We start from the raw sequence: 12,225 nt of genomic DNA, 5'->3' as shown, positions 1-12,225 counted from the left end.
AGCCTTACAGATACATCAAAGTTACTACACTTGTTTAAAAAAAAAAAAAATGAGAGACAACCTTGCCACAATTCACTGTGAAGGAGCAAATCTGAGCTGATATAATAATTACTATTTGTGGGGTGAGTGACAGTGGACACAGGGCTCCTGCTCACTCTGCTGGGCAGTCCTCTAGAAAATGGTCATTGTTGGCCACTGTCAACTTTAAAAACTGCACAACCTAAGAGTGGCGAGTTAAGTTTTATTTGGGGCAAAATAAGGACAGATATTACTTTGCCAACAAAGGTCTGTCTAGTCAAGGCTATGGTTTTTCCAGTGGTCATGTATGGATGTGAGACGTTGGACTGTGAAGAAAGCTGAGCACCAAAGAATTGATGCTTTTGAACTGTGGTGTTGGAGAAGACTCTTGAGAGTCCCTTGGACTGCAAGGAGATCCAACCAGTCTGTCCTAAAGGAAATGAGTCCTTGGTGTTCATTGGAAGGACAGATGCTGAAGCTGAAACTCCAATACTTTGGCCACCTCATGCAAAGAGTTGACTCATTGGAAAAGCCCCTGATGTTGGGAGGGATTGGGGGCAGGAGGATAAGATGGCTGGATGACATCACTGACTCGATGGACATGAGTTTGAGTGAACTCTGGGAGTTGGTGATGGACAGGGAGGCCTGGCGTGCTGTGATTTATGGGGTTGCAAAGAGTCAGACACGACTGAGCGACTGAACTGAACTGAAGGACAGAAACAGTATGGATGTAACAGAAGCAGAGAAGGCAAGAATACACAGAAGAACTATATAAAAGAGGTCTGGAAGACCCAGATAAGCACTATGGTGTGGTCACTCACCTAGAGCCAGACATCCTGGAGTGTGTGGTCAAGTGGGCCTTAGGAAGCATTACTACAAAGTGGAGGTGATGGAATCCCAGGTAAGCTATTTAAAATCTTAAAAGATTATGCTGTGAAAGAGCTGTACTCAGTGTGTCAGCAAATTTGGAAAACTCAGCAGTGGCCACAGGACTGGAAAAGGTCAGTTTTGATTCCATTCCCCAAAAGGGGAATGTCAAAGAATATTCAAACTATGGCACAGTTGCACTCATTTCACATGCTAACGTGGTAATGCTCAAAATCCTTCAAGCTAGGCTTCAGCAGTGTGTGAACCAAGAACTTTCAGATGCTCAAGCTGGATTTAGAAAAGGCAGAGGAACCAGAGATCCAATTGTCAACATCTGTTGGGTCATAGAGAAGCAAGAGAATTCCAGAAAAACATCTGCTTCATTTACTATATTCAAGCCTTTGACTGTTGGATCACAACAAACTGTGGAAAATTCTTAAGAGATGGGAATATCAGAGCACCTTCAGTTCAGTTCAGTTGCTCAGTCATGTCCGACTCTTTTCTACCTTATGAACTGCAGCACACCAGGCCTCCGTGTCCATCACCAACTCCCAGCATTTACCCATACTCATGTCCATTGAGTCGGTGATGCCATCCAACCAGCTCATCCTCTGTCATCCCCTTGTCCTGCCCTTAATCTTTCCCAGTATCAGGGTCTTTTCAAATGAGTCTGCTCTTCACATCAGGTAGCCAAAGTATTGGAGTTTCAGCTTCAACATCAGTCCTTCCAGTGAACACCCAGGACTGATCTACTTTAGGATGGACTGGTTGGATCTCCTTGCTGTCAAAGGACTCTCAAGAATCTTCTCTAACACCACAGTTCAAAAGCAACAATTCTTTGGTGCTCAGCTTTCTTTATAGTCCAACTCTCACATCCATACGTGACTATTGGAAAAACCATAGCTTTGACTAGACAGACATTTGTTGACAAAGTAATGTCTCTGCTTTTTAATATGCTATCTAGGTTGGTCATAACTTTCCTTCCAAGGAGTAAGCATCTTTTAATTTCATAGCTGCAGTCACCATCTGCAGTGATTTTGGAGGCCTCCCCCCCAAATAAAGTCAGCCACTGTTTCCCCTGTTTCCCCTGTTTCCCCATCTATTTGCCATAAAGTGATGGGACCGGATGCCATGATCTTAGTTTTCTGAATGTTGAGCTTTAAACCAACTTTTTCACTCTCCTCTTTCACTTTCATCCAGAGGCTCTTTAGTTCTTCTCTTTCTGCCATAAGGGTGGTGTCATCTGCGTATCTGAGGTTATTGATATTTCTCCCAGCAACATTGATTTCAGCTTGTGCTTCTTCCAGCCTGGCTTTTCTCATGATGTACTCTGAATATAAGTTAAATAAGCAGGGTGGCAATATACAACCTTGACATACTCCTTTTCCTATTTGGAACAAGCCTGTTGTTCCATGTCCAGATCTAACTGTTGCTTCCTGACCTGCATACAGATTTCTCAAGAGGCAGGTCAGCTGGTCTGGTATTCCCATCTCTTTCAGAATTTCCCACAGTTTATTGTGATCCACATAGTCAAAGGCTTTGGCATAGTCAATAAAGCAGAAATAGATGTTTTTCTGGAACTCTCTTGCCTTTTTGATGATCCAGTGAATGTTGGCAATTTGATCTCTGGTTCTTCTGCCTTTTCTAAAACCAGCTTGAACATCTGGAAGTTCACGGTTCATGTATTGCTGAAGCCAGGCTTGGAGAATTTTGAGCATTACTTTACTAGTGTGTGAGATGCGTGCAATTGTATGGTAATTTGAGCATTCTTTGCCATTGCCTTTCTTTGGGATTGGAATGAAAACTGACCTTACCTGCCTCCTGAGTAACGTCTTTGCAAGTCAAGAAGCAACAGAACTGGACATGGAACAATGGACTGGTTCCAAATTGGGAAAGGAGTATGTCAACTCTGTACCTTGTCACCCCGCTTATTTACAGAGTACATAATGTGAAATGCCTGGCTGGCTGAAGCTCAATCTGGAATCATGATTGCCAGGAAAAATGTCAATAACCTGAGATATGCAGATGACACCACCCTAATGGCAGAAAGCAAAGAGGAACTAAAGAGTCTCTAGATGAAGGTAAAAAAGCATGAAAAGAAGGCTTAAAACTCAACATTCAAAAACTAAGATCATTGCATCTGGTCCCATTGGCCACTTCATGGCCAATAGATGGGGACAAAATGGAAACAGTGACAGACTTTGTTTTCTTGGGCTCCAAAATCGCTGGGGCCAGTGACTGTAGCCATGAAATTTAAAGATGCTTAAATAGGCCAGGTTGATGGAAATGAAAGTGCTTTATTTCAGATGCTGGCAACTGGGGTGGGGGGAGGATGGCAGACATCTCTCCAAAAGCTGACTGTCCCCACAAGCAGTGGGGTAAGAACTTTTATAAACAGAGTGGGGGTGGGGCAGAGGCTACATGCAGAAACAACACAGCTCTAACAATCATCTTCAAATTGGTCATCAGTGATCTGACGAGCATCATCTTGATCATTTTAGGCACAGTTAATCTTCAGTTCCAGGGTCCATTTGTTCAAATTTCTTTGTGATCAGTCCTTGGAATTGTGGCAGTTCATGTCCTGGATACAGTCTGGTCATCGTGTAGTTATCTTCTCCACCTGGGGTTTTAGTATCTATAAAACAGCTCATAGTGTATGGCTCAGAATATTATCTACAGCCCTTGATAAAGGTCCTTGATGATGCTTAATGACTACATTATTCCTAAGTCTCTTCTGTTTTCTTTTATCTCCACATTTATCACTTCTCTGATTAAGCTTATTCTTTGACTAAAGTTTTCCACAGACAAAAGGCAGGCAAACATGATGGAGGAGTGGGCAGGGACACGGTGTCCTGCTCCATTTCACTTGGAAGAAAAGCTATAACAAACCAAAACAGCATATTAAAAAGTATAGACATCACTTTGCCAACAAAGGTCCGTATGGTCAAAGTTATGGTTTTTCCAGTAGTCATGTATGGAGATGAGAGTTGGACCATAAAGAAGGTTGAGTGCTGGAGAATTGATGCTTTCAAACTGTGGTTCTGGAGAAGACTCAAGAGTCCCTTGGATGCAAGAAGTTCAGACCAGTGGTGGTTTAGTCCCTAAGTCGTGTCTGACTCTTGTGACCCCGTGGACTTTAGCCCACCAGGTTCCTTTGTCCATGGGATTTTCCAGGCAAGAATCCTGGAGTTGGTTGCCATTTCCTTCTCCTGGAAATTGAACCTGGGTCTCCTGCATTGCAGTTGGATTCCTGCATTGAATGCAGATTCTTTACCAACTGATCTATGAAGGAAGCCCCTTCAAACCAGTCAATCCTAAAGGAAATCAACCCTGAATATTCATTGGAAGTACTGATGCTGAAGCTCCAATACTTTGGCCACCTAATCCAAACAGCCAACTCATTGGAAAAGACTGATGCTGGGAAAGATTCAGGGCAGATGGAGAAGTGGGTGACAGAGGATGAGATGGTTGAAATGCATCATCAACCTAATGGACATGAGTTTGAGCAAACTCTAGGAGATACTGAAGGACAGGGAAGCCTGGCTTCCTTGGGGTTCCATGCAGCTGGCTTCCATGCTGCATTCCATGGGGTTGCAAAGAGTCAGACACGACTGAGTGACAGAACAGCAACAACAATAACAAGGACTATAGCCTGGGTGACAGCACCTCAAATAGTTCCTAGAAACTACTCCAAAGTGGTAGAATGGAAGGTCAGTATATATGTGCCTTTGGTGAAAGGGGAGTATATGCATTCAAGCACATATATTTTGCAGAAGATTTCTGCTAGTCACAAGGAGTGGACATCACCATGAAGAATTTAAGTGCTTTTCTAGATATGAGGAGATACAAGAATTGGGGTCATAAAATAGGGTCTTTGAAAATATCCATCTGAAGCCCTATTCTGCCAGGTCTTTTTCCAAAGCACGAATGCCTCATTTCTGCTGTCCACCTTAAACTCCTTTCAGGGAGTGTTGAAATGAGTAGCTGAAGCAGCACATGATTTATTCCTTGTAGAGGTAGAAGGCAGAAAAACATCTACTTCTGCTTTACTGACTCCGCCAAAGCCTTTTACTTTTGTGGATCACCACAAACTGTGGAAAGTTCTGAAAGAGATGGGAATACCAGACTACCTGACCTGCCTCTTGAGAAACCTGTATGCAGGTCAGGAAGCAACGGTTAGATCTGGACATGGAACAACAGGCTTGTTCCAAATAGGAAAAGGAGTATGTCAAAGCTGTATATTGTCACCCTGTTTATTTAACTTATATGCAGAGTACATCATGCAAATCCTGGGCTGGATGAAGCACAAGCTGAAATCAAGATTGCGAGGAGAAATATCAATAACCTCAGATATGCAGATGACACCACCCTTATGGCAGAAAGAGAAGAAGAACTAAAGAGCCTCTTGATGAAAGTGAAAGAGGAGAGTGAAAAAATTGGCTTAAAGCTCAACATTCAGAAAACTAAGATCATGGCATCCAGTCCCATCCCTTCATGGCAAATAGATGGAGAAACAGTGGAAACAGTGGCTGACTTTATTTGGGGGGGGGGGTGGGCTCCAAAATCACTGCAGATGGTGACTGCAGCCATGAAATTAAAAGATGCTTACTCCTTGGAAGGAAAGTTATGACCAACTTAGACAGCATATTAAAAAGCAGAGACATTAGCCTCCAATTAAAATAAATAAATTTATAATAATAATAAAAAAAAGCAGAGACATTACTTTGTCAACAAAGGTCCGTCTCATCAAAGCTATGGTTTTTCCAGTAGTCTTGTATGGATGTGAGAGTTGGACTATAAAGAAAGCTGAGCACTGAAGAATTGATGCTTTTGAACTGTGGTGTTGGAGAAGACTCTTGAGAGTCCCTTGACAGCAAGGAGATCCAACCAGTCCATCTTAAAGGAGATCAGTCCTGGGTGTTCATTGGAAGGACTGATGTTGAAGCTGAAACTCCAATACTTTGGCCACCTGATGCGAAGACCTGACTCATTTGAAAAGACCCTGATGCTGGGAAAGATTGAAGGCAAGAGAAGGAGAACCAGAGGATGAGCTGGTTGGATGGCATCACCAACTCAACGGACATGAGTTTGAGTAAACTCCAGGAGTTGGTGATGGACAGGGAGGCCTGGTGTGCTGCAGTCCACGGAGTTGCAAAGAGTCAAACACAACTGAGCAACTGAACTGAACTGAGCTGAGAGGTAGATGGCAAGTGCCAATTTGATAGGGCCCCCTCCTGGTATCGGAGAAGGCAATGGCACCCCACTCCTGTACTCTTGCCTGGAAAATCCCATGGACAGAGGAGCCTGGTAGGCTGCAGTCCATGGGGTCGCTAAGAGTCGGGCACGACTGAGCGACTTCACTTTCACTTTCCAGTTTCATGCACTGAAGGAGGAAATGGCAACCCACTCCAGTGTTCTTGCCTGGAGAATCCCAGGGACGGAGGAGCCTAGTGGGCTGCCGTCTATGGGGTTGCACAGAGTCGGACACGACTGAAGCGACTTAGCAGCAGCAGCCTGCTGGTATTAAATTCGACCATGCTTCAGGAGGCATTTCATGACCATTTTGTCACACAGTGCTAGGAAGGTTCATTTTTAGATCTGTCAAAGATTTTACTGATAGACCACTCAATGCAGTTACTGGACTAGGTCTTATCAACAGTAACCAGGACTCTGGATCACCTGTCTTACTAACCTCTTATGTCCAGGAAAAAATTCCCTCTTGTTGTATCTTCCCATATCTAAAGTTATACTATTACAATCATTGATATCATATAAAAATATTTTCATCAGAGGCTCAGTCACACATTTGGTAATGCAAGAAACAACAATCTTGTAAAACAGATAAAGTACAAGTAACATAGCTAGCAGTATTATTTAACTTATCAGTAAGAAGCCAAGAACTTCCATTAGGTGTAGTCCAGTATATCCTCAGATTGACTTCATCTATTCTGTACCAATCTTTATTTTTCATGGAAATAATAAACTTTGTGTATGCTCAGTCATGTCTGACTATTTGTGGACCCATTGACTGTAGACTGCCAGCCTCATCTGTCCATGGAATTTTCCAGGTAAGAATACTGGAGTGGGTTGCCATTCCTTCCTCCAGGGGATCTTTCCAATCCACAGATACATGCATTTCTTGCATCTCCTGCATTGACTTGGGGCAAGGGGGGAGGGTTCTTTCCCACTGCACCACCTGGGATTGGCACTGTCCATAAGGCACCCAGCCTAGTATTACTAGGTTGTTTATCCTTAATATAATTTAATTGTTCCCAAGATAAAGGAATCTTCCTCCAATGCAGGAGATGGGGTTTGATCCTTGGGTCAGGAAGATCACTGGGAAGAGGAAACGGCAACCCACTCCAGTATTCTTGCATGGGAAATCCCACGTACAAAGGAGTCTGGTGGGTTACAGTCTGTTGTCACAAGAGTCAGAGATGACTTAGTGAGTAAACAATAAAAGATTAAGGGAGGAGGGGCCTTAAAACTTAAATGACCTCAGCCTGGTGTTAACCACATATTGTTGTTCAGTCACTAAGTCCTGTCTGACTCTGCCACCCCATGGACTGCAGCACACCAGACTCTGCTGTCCTCCAAGGTATCTTAGAATTTGCTAAAATTCATGTCCATTGAGTCCGTGATGTCATCCAACCATCTCATGCTCTGTCACCCCCTATTCCTCCTGCCCTTAATCTTTCCCAGCATCAGAGTCTTTGCCAATGAGTCCACTCTTCACATCAAGTGGCCAAAGTATTGGAGCTTCAGCTTTCACAACAGTCCTTCCAATGAATATTCAGGGTTGACTTCCTTTAGGATTGACAGGTTTGAACCCCTTGCTGTTTAAGGGACTCTGAAGAGTCTTCTCCAACACCACAGTTCAAGAGCATCAATTCTTCAGTGCTCAGCCTTCGTTATGGTCCAACTCTTACATCCATATATGACTACTGGAAAAACCAGAGCTTTGACTATACAGACCCTCATCAGCAAAGTGAGGTCTCTGCTTTTTAATATGCTGTCCAGATTTGTCACAGCTTTTCTTCTGAGGAGTGAACATCTTTACATTTCAAGGCTACAGTCACTGTCTGCAGTGATTTGGGACCCCCAAGAAAATAAATCTGCCAGTGCTTTCACTTTTTCCCTTCTATTTGCCATGAAGTGATGGGATTGGATGCCTTGATCTTGGTTTTTTGAATGTTGAGTTTCAAACCTGCTTTTCCACTCTCCTCTTTCACCCCCATCAAGAAGCTCTTTACTTCCTCTTCACTTTCTGCATTAGAGTGATATCATCTGCATATCTGTGGTTGTTGATGCTTCTCCTGGCAATCTTGATTCCGGCTTGTGCTTCATCCAGCCCAGCATCTCACAAGATGTACTCTGCATAGAAGTTAAATAAGCAGGGTGACAATATACAGTTTGTCATACTCCTTTCCCAATTTGGAACCACTCAGTTATTCTGTTTCCAGTTCTGACTTTTGCTTCTTGACTGGTATACAAGCTTCTCAAGAGACAGGTAAGGTAGTCTGGTATTCCCATCTCTTTAAGAATTTTTCACAGTTGGAGATCCACACTGTTAAAGGCTTTCACATAGTCAATGATACAGAAGTAGATGCTCTTCTGAAAGTCTCTTGCTCTCTCTATGATCAAATGAATGTTGGCAATTTGATCTCTGGTTCCTCTGCTTTTTCTAAACCAATCTTGTTCATCTGGAAGTTCTTGATTCACATACTGCTGAGGCCTAGCTTGAAGGATTTTGAGCATTAACTTATTAGCATTTGAAAAGAGCACACTTGTACAGTAATTTGAACATTCTTTCATATTTCCATTCTTTGGGATTGGAATGAAAACTGACCTTTTCCAGTCCTGTGGCCACTGCTGAGTTTTCCAAATTTGCTGACATATTGAGTACAGCACTTTCAACAGCATCATCTTTTAGGATTTGAAATAGCTCAGCTGGAATTCCATCACCTCCACTAGCTTTGTCTGTAGTAATGCTTCCTAAGGCCCACTTGACTTCACACTCCAGGATGTCTGCTCTAGGTAAATGACCACACCATCGTGGTTATCTGGTTCATTCAGTTCTCTTTCTGTAGAGTTCTTTTGTGTATTCTTGCCTCGTCTTATTAATCTCTTCTGTTTCTGTCCTTTATCATGCTCATCCTTCCATAAAATAGTCCCTTGACAGCTCCAATTTTCTTGAAGAGATCTCTAGTTGTTCCCATTCTATTGTTTCCCTCTATTTCTTTGCAGTGTTCATTTAAGAAGGCCTTCTTATCTCTCTCTGCTAGTCTCTGGACCTCTGCATTCAGTTGGGTATACCTTTCCCTTTCTGTTTTGCCTTTCACAGCTCTTCTTTTCTCAGCTATTTGTAAAGCCTCTTCAGACAACCATTTTGCCTTCTTGCACTTGTTTTTCTTTGTGATCGTTTTGGTCATTGCCTCTTGTACAATGTTATGAACCTCTGCCCATAGTTCTCTAGGCACTCAGTCTACCAGATCTAATCCCTGAATCTATTCATCACCTCCAGTGTATAACAATAAGGGATTTGATTTAGGTCATACCTGAAAGGCCTAGTGGTTTTCCCTACTTCCTTCAATTCAAATCTGAATTTTGCAACAAGGAGTTCATTATCTGAGCCACAGTCAACTCCAGGTTTTGTTTTTGCTGACTGTATAGAGCTTCTCCATCTTTGGCTGCAAAGAATATAAGTCTGATTTCAGTATTGACCATTTGGTGATGTCCATGTGTAGAAATGTCTTTTGCGATGATCAGTTTGCTATGACCAGTTCATTCTCTTGATAAAACTCTGTTAGACTTTGCCCTGCTTCATTTTGTACTTCAAAGCCAAACAAGAGATACTACAAGTATCTCTTGGCTTCCTACTTTTGCATTAGGTCTTCATAGAAGTGCTCAACTTCAGCTTTTCAGAATCAGTGGTTGGGACATAGACTTGGATTATTGTGACGTTGAATGATTTGCCCTGAAAATGAAGCAAGATCAGTCTGTCGTTTTTGAGACTGCACCCAAGTACTGTATTTCAGACTCTTCTTTTGACTGAGGGCTACTCCATTTTTTTCTAAGGGATTCTTGCCCACAGTAGTAGATGTAATGATCATCTGAATTAAGTTCGCCCTTTCCTGTCCATTTTAGTTCACTGATTCCAAAGATATTGATATTCACTCTTGCCATCTCCTGCTTGACTACATTCACCTTACCTTGATTCATGGATCTAACATTCTGTGCTCTTATGCAATATTGTTCTTTACACCATCGGACTTTACTTTCACCACCAGACACATCCACAAATGAGCATTGTTTTCACTTTGGTCCATTCTTTCTGGAGCTTCATTCTTTCTGGAGCTATTTGTAATTGTCCTCTACTCCTACCCAAGAGCATATTAGACACTTTCCGACCTGAGGGGCTCATCTCCTGGTGTCATATCTTTTCATACAGCTCATGGAACAATGGACTGTTCAAAGTGGGAAAGGAGTATTTCAATGCTGCATATTGTCATGCTACTTATTTAACTTAAATGAAAAGTACATCATGCAAAATGTCAGGCTGAATGAATCACAAGCTGGGATCAAGATTGCCAGGAGAAATATCAGCAACCTCAGATATTCAGATAATACCTCTCTAATGGCTGAAAGGGAAGAGGAACTAAAGAGCCTCTTGATGAGGGTGAAAGGGGAGGGAGAAAAAGCTGGCTTGAAACTCAACATTCAAAAAACCAAGATCATGGCATCTGGTCCCATTACTTCATGGCAAATAGAAGGGGAAAAAGTGGAAACAGTGACAGATTTTATTTTCTTGGACTCCAAAATCACTGCAGATGGTGACTGCAGCCATGATATTAAAAATACTCTTTGGAAGAAAAGCTGTGACAAATCTGGACAGCATATTAAAAAGGAGAGACATCACTTTGCCTACAAAGGTCCATACAGTCAAAGCTATAGCGTTTCCAGTAGTCATGTATGGATGTGAGAGTTGGACCATAAAGAAAGCTTCAGAAACAAACTTAGAGTGTTCTTTTAACAATTCGATTAAACTTTAATATAACAGCAAGGAACTATCCAGGAAGTGAGTCGTAGTAAATATAGACCTCTGTTAACAAAACTGGGGTTTAACATTCATTGAAACATCTTTTCTTCTCTAGAATTACCCTCATTTCTACCAAATATAACAAAATTGACTATTTTTTTTGCAAAATAACTCTGATCTCAAAAATTTGGCCTGATAATTTATATTTGATCATATACACTCTTTGCTGAAAATTTTATAAGGAGTCTGAGTGAACTTTTAAAGATCCTATCAGGGCTAGAAAAGGTACACAAAGGGCTTGTCACAGATTTCACCTAACAGATATATTGGTTAATTTGTCTTTTTTAAAGGTCCCCCAATTACGTTGAGCTTTCTGTAGCTGTTAGTGTGCGGCTTTCCTTATTTTTCTGGTAACATTGCTGGGAACTTAAGAGTTTACAATCTCTGGAGGAAGCAGATAGAGAAAAAAAGGTAAATGTTTCAATTCTAGTTGCATTCGTGCATGCTAAGTCACTTCAGTGATGTCCAACTCTTTGTGACCCCATGTACCGGAGCCCATCAGGCTCCTCTGTCCATGGGATTCTCCAGGTAAGAATAATGGAGTGGATTGCCATATCCCTCTCTAGGGGGTCTTCCCAACCCAGGGATCGAACCTGCATCTCCTGTAACTCCTGCATTGGTAGGGGGTTTATTTAACACTAGTGCCACCTGGAAACCCTCAGTTCTGCTTCAGTTCAGTTCACTTGCTCAGTCATTTCTGACTGTTCGTGACCCCATGGACCACAGCATGCTAGGCCTCCCTGTCAATCACCAACTCCCAAAGTCTACTCACTCATTTCCATTGAGTCAGTGATGCCATTCAACCATCTCATCCTCTGTCATCCCTTTCTCCTCCTGCCTTCAATCTTTCCCAGCATCAGGGCGTTTTCAAATCAGTCAGCTCTTTGCATCAAGTGGCCAAAGGACTAGAGTTTCATCTTCAACATCAGTCCTTCCAATGAGCACTCAGAACTGATCTCCTTTAGGATGACCTGGGTTGGACCTCCTTGCAGTCCAAGGGACTCAAGAGTCTTCTCCAACACCACAGTTCAAAAGCATCAATTCTTTGGTGCTCAGCTTTCTTTATACTCCAACTCCCACATCCATAAGAGACTACTGGAAAAAACATAGCCTTGATTAGATGGACATTTGTTGGCAAAGTAATGTTTCTGCTTTTTAATATGCTGTCTAAGTTGGTCATAACTTTCCTTCCAAGGAGTAAGCGTCTTTTAATTTCATGGCTGCAGTCACCATCTGCAGTG

The sequence above is a fragment of the Bos indicus genome, chromosome 1 (assembly GCF_029378745.1).
Source record: "Bos indicus isolate NIAB-ARS_2022 breed Sahiwal x Tharparkar chromosome 1, NIAB-ARS_B.indTharparkar_mat_pri_1.0, whole genome shotgun sequence".
In the NCBI taxonomy this organism is placed as follows: Eukaryota; Metazoa; Chordata; class Mammalia; order Artiodactyla; family Bovidae; genus Bos; species Bos indicus.
This window is presented reverse-complemented; position numbering follows the sequence as displayed.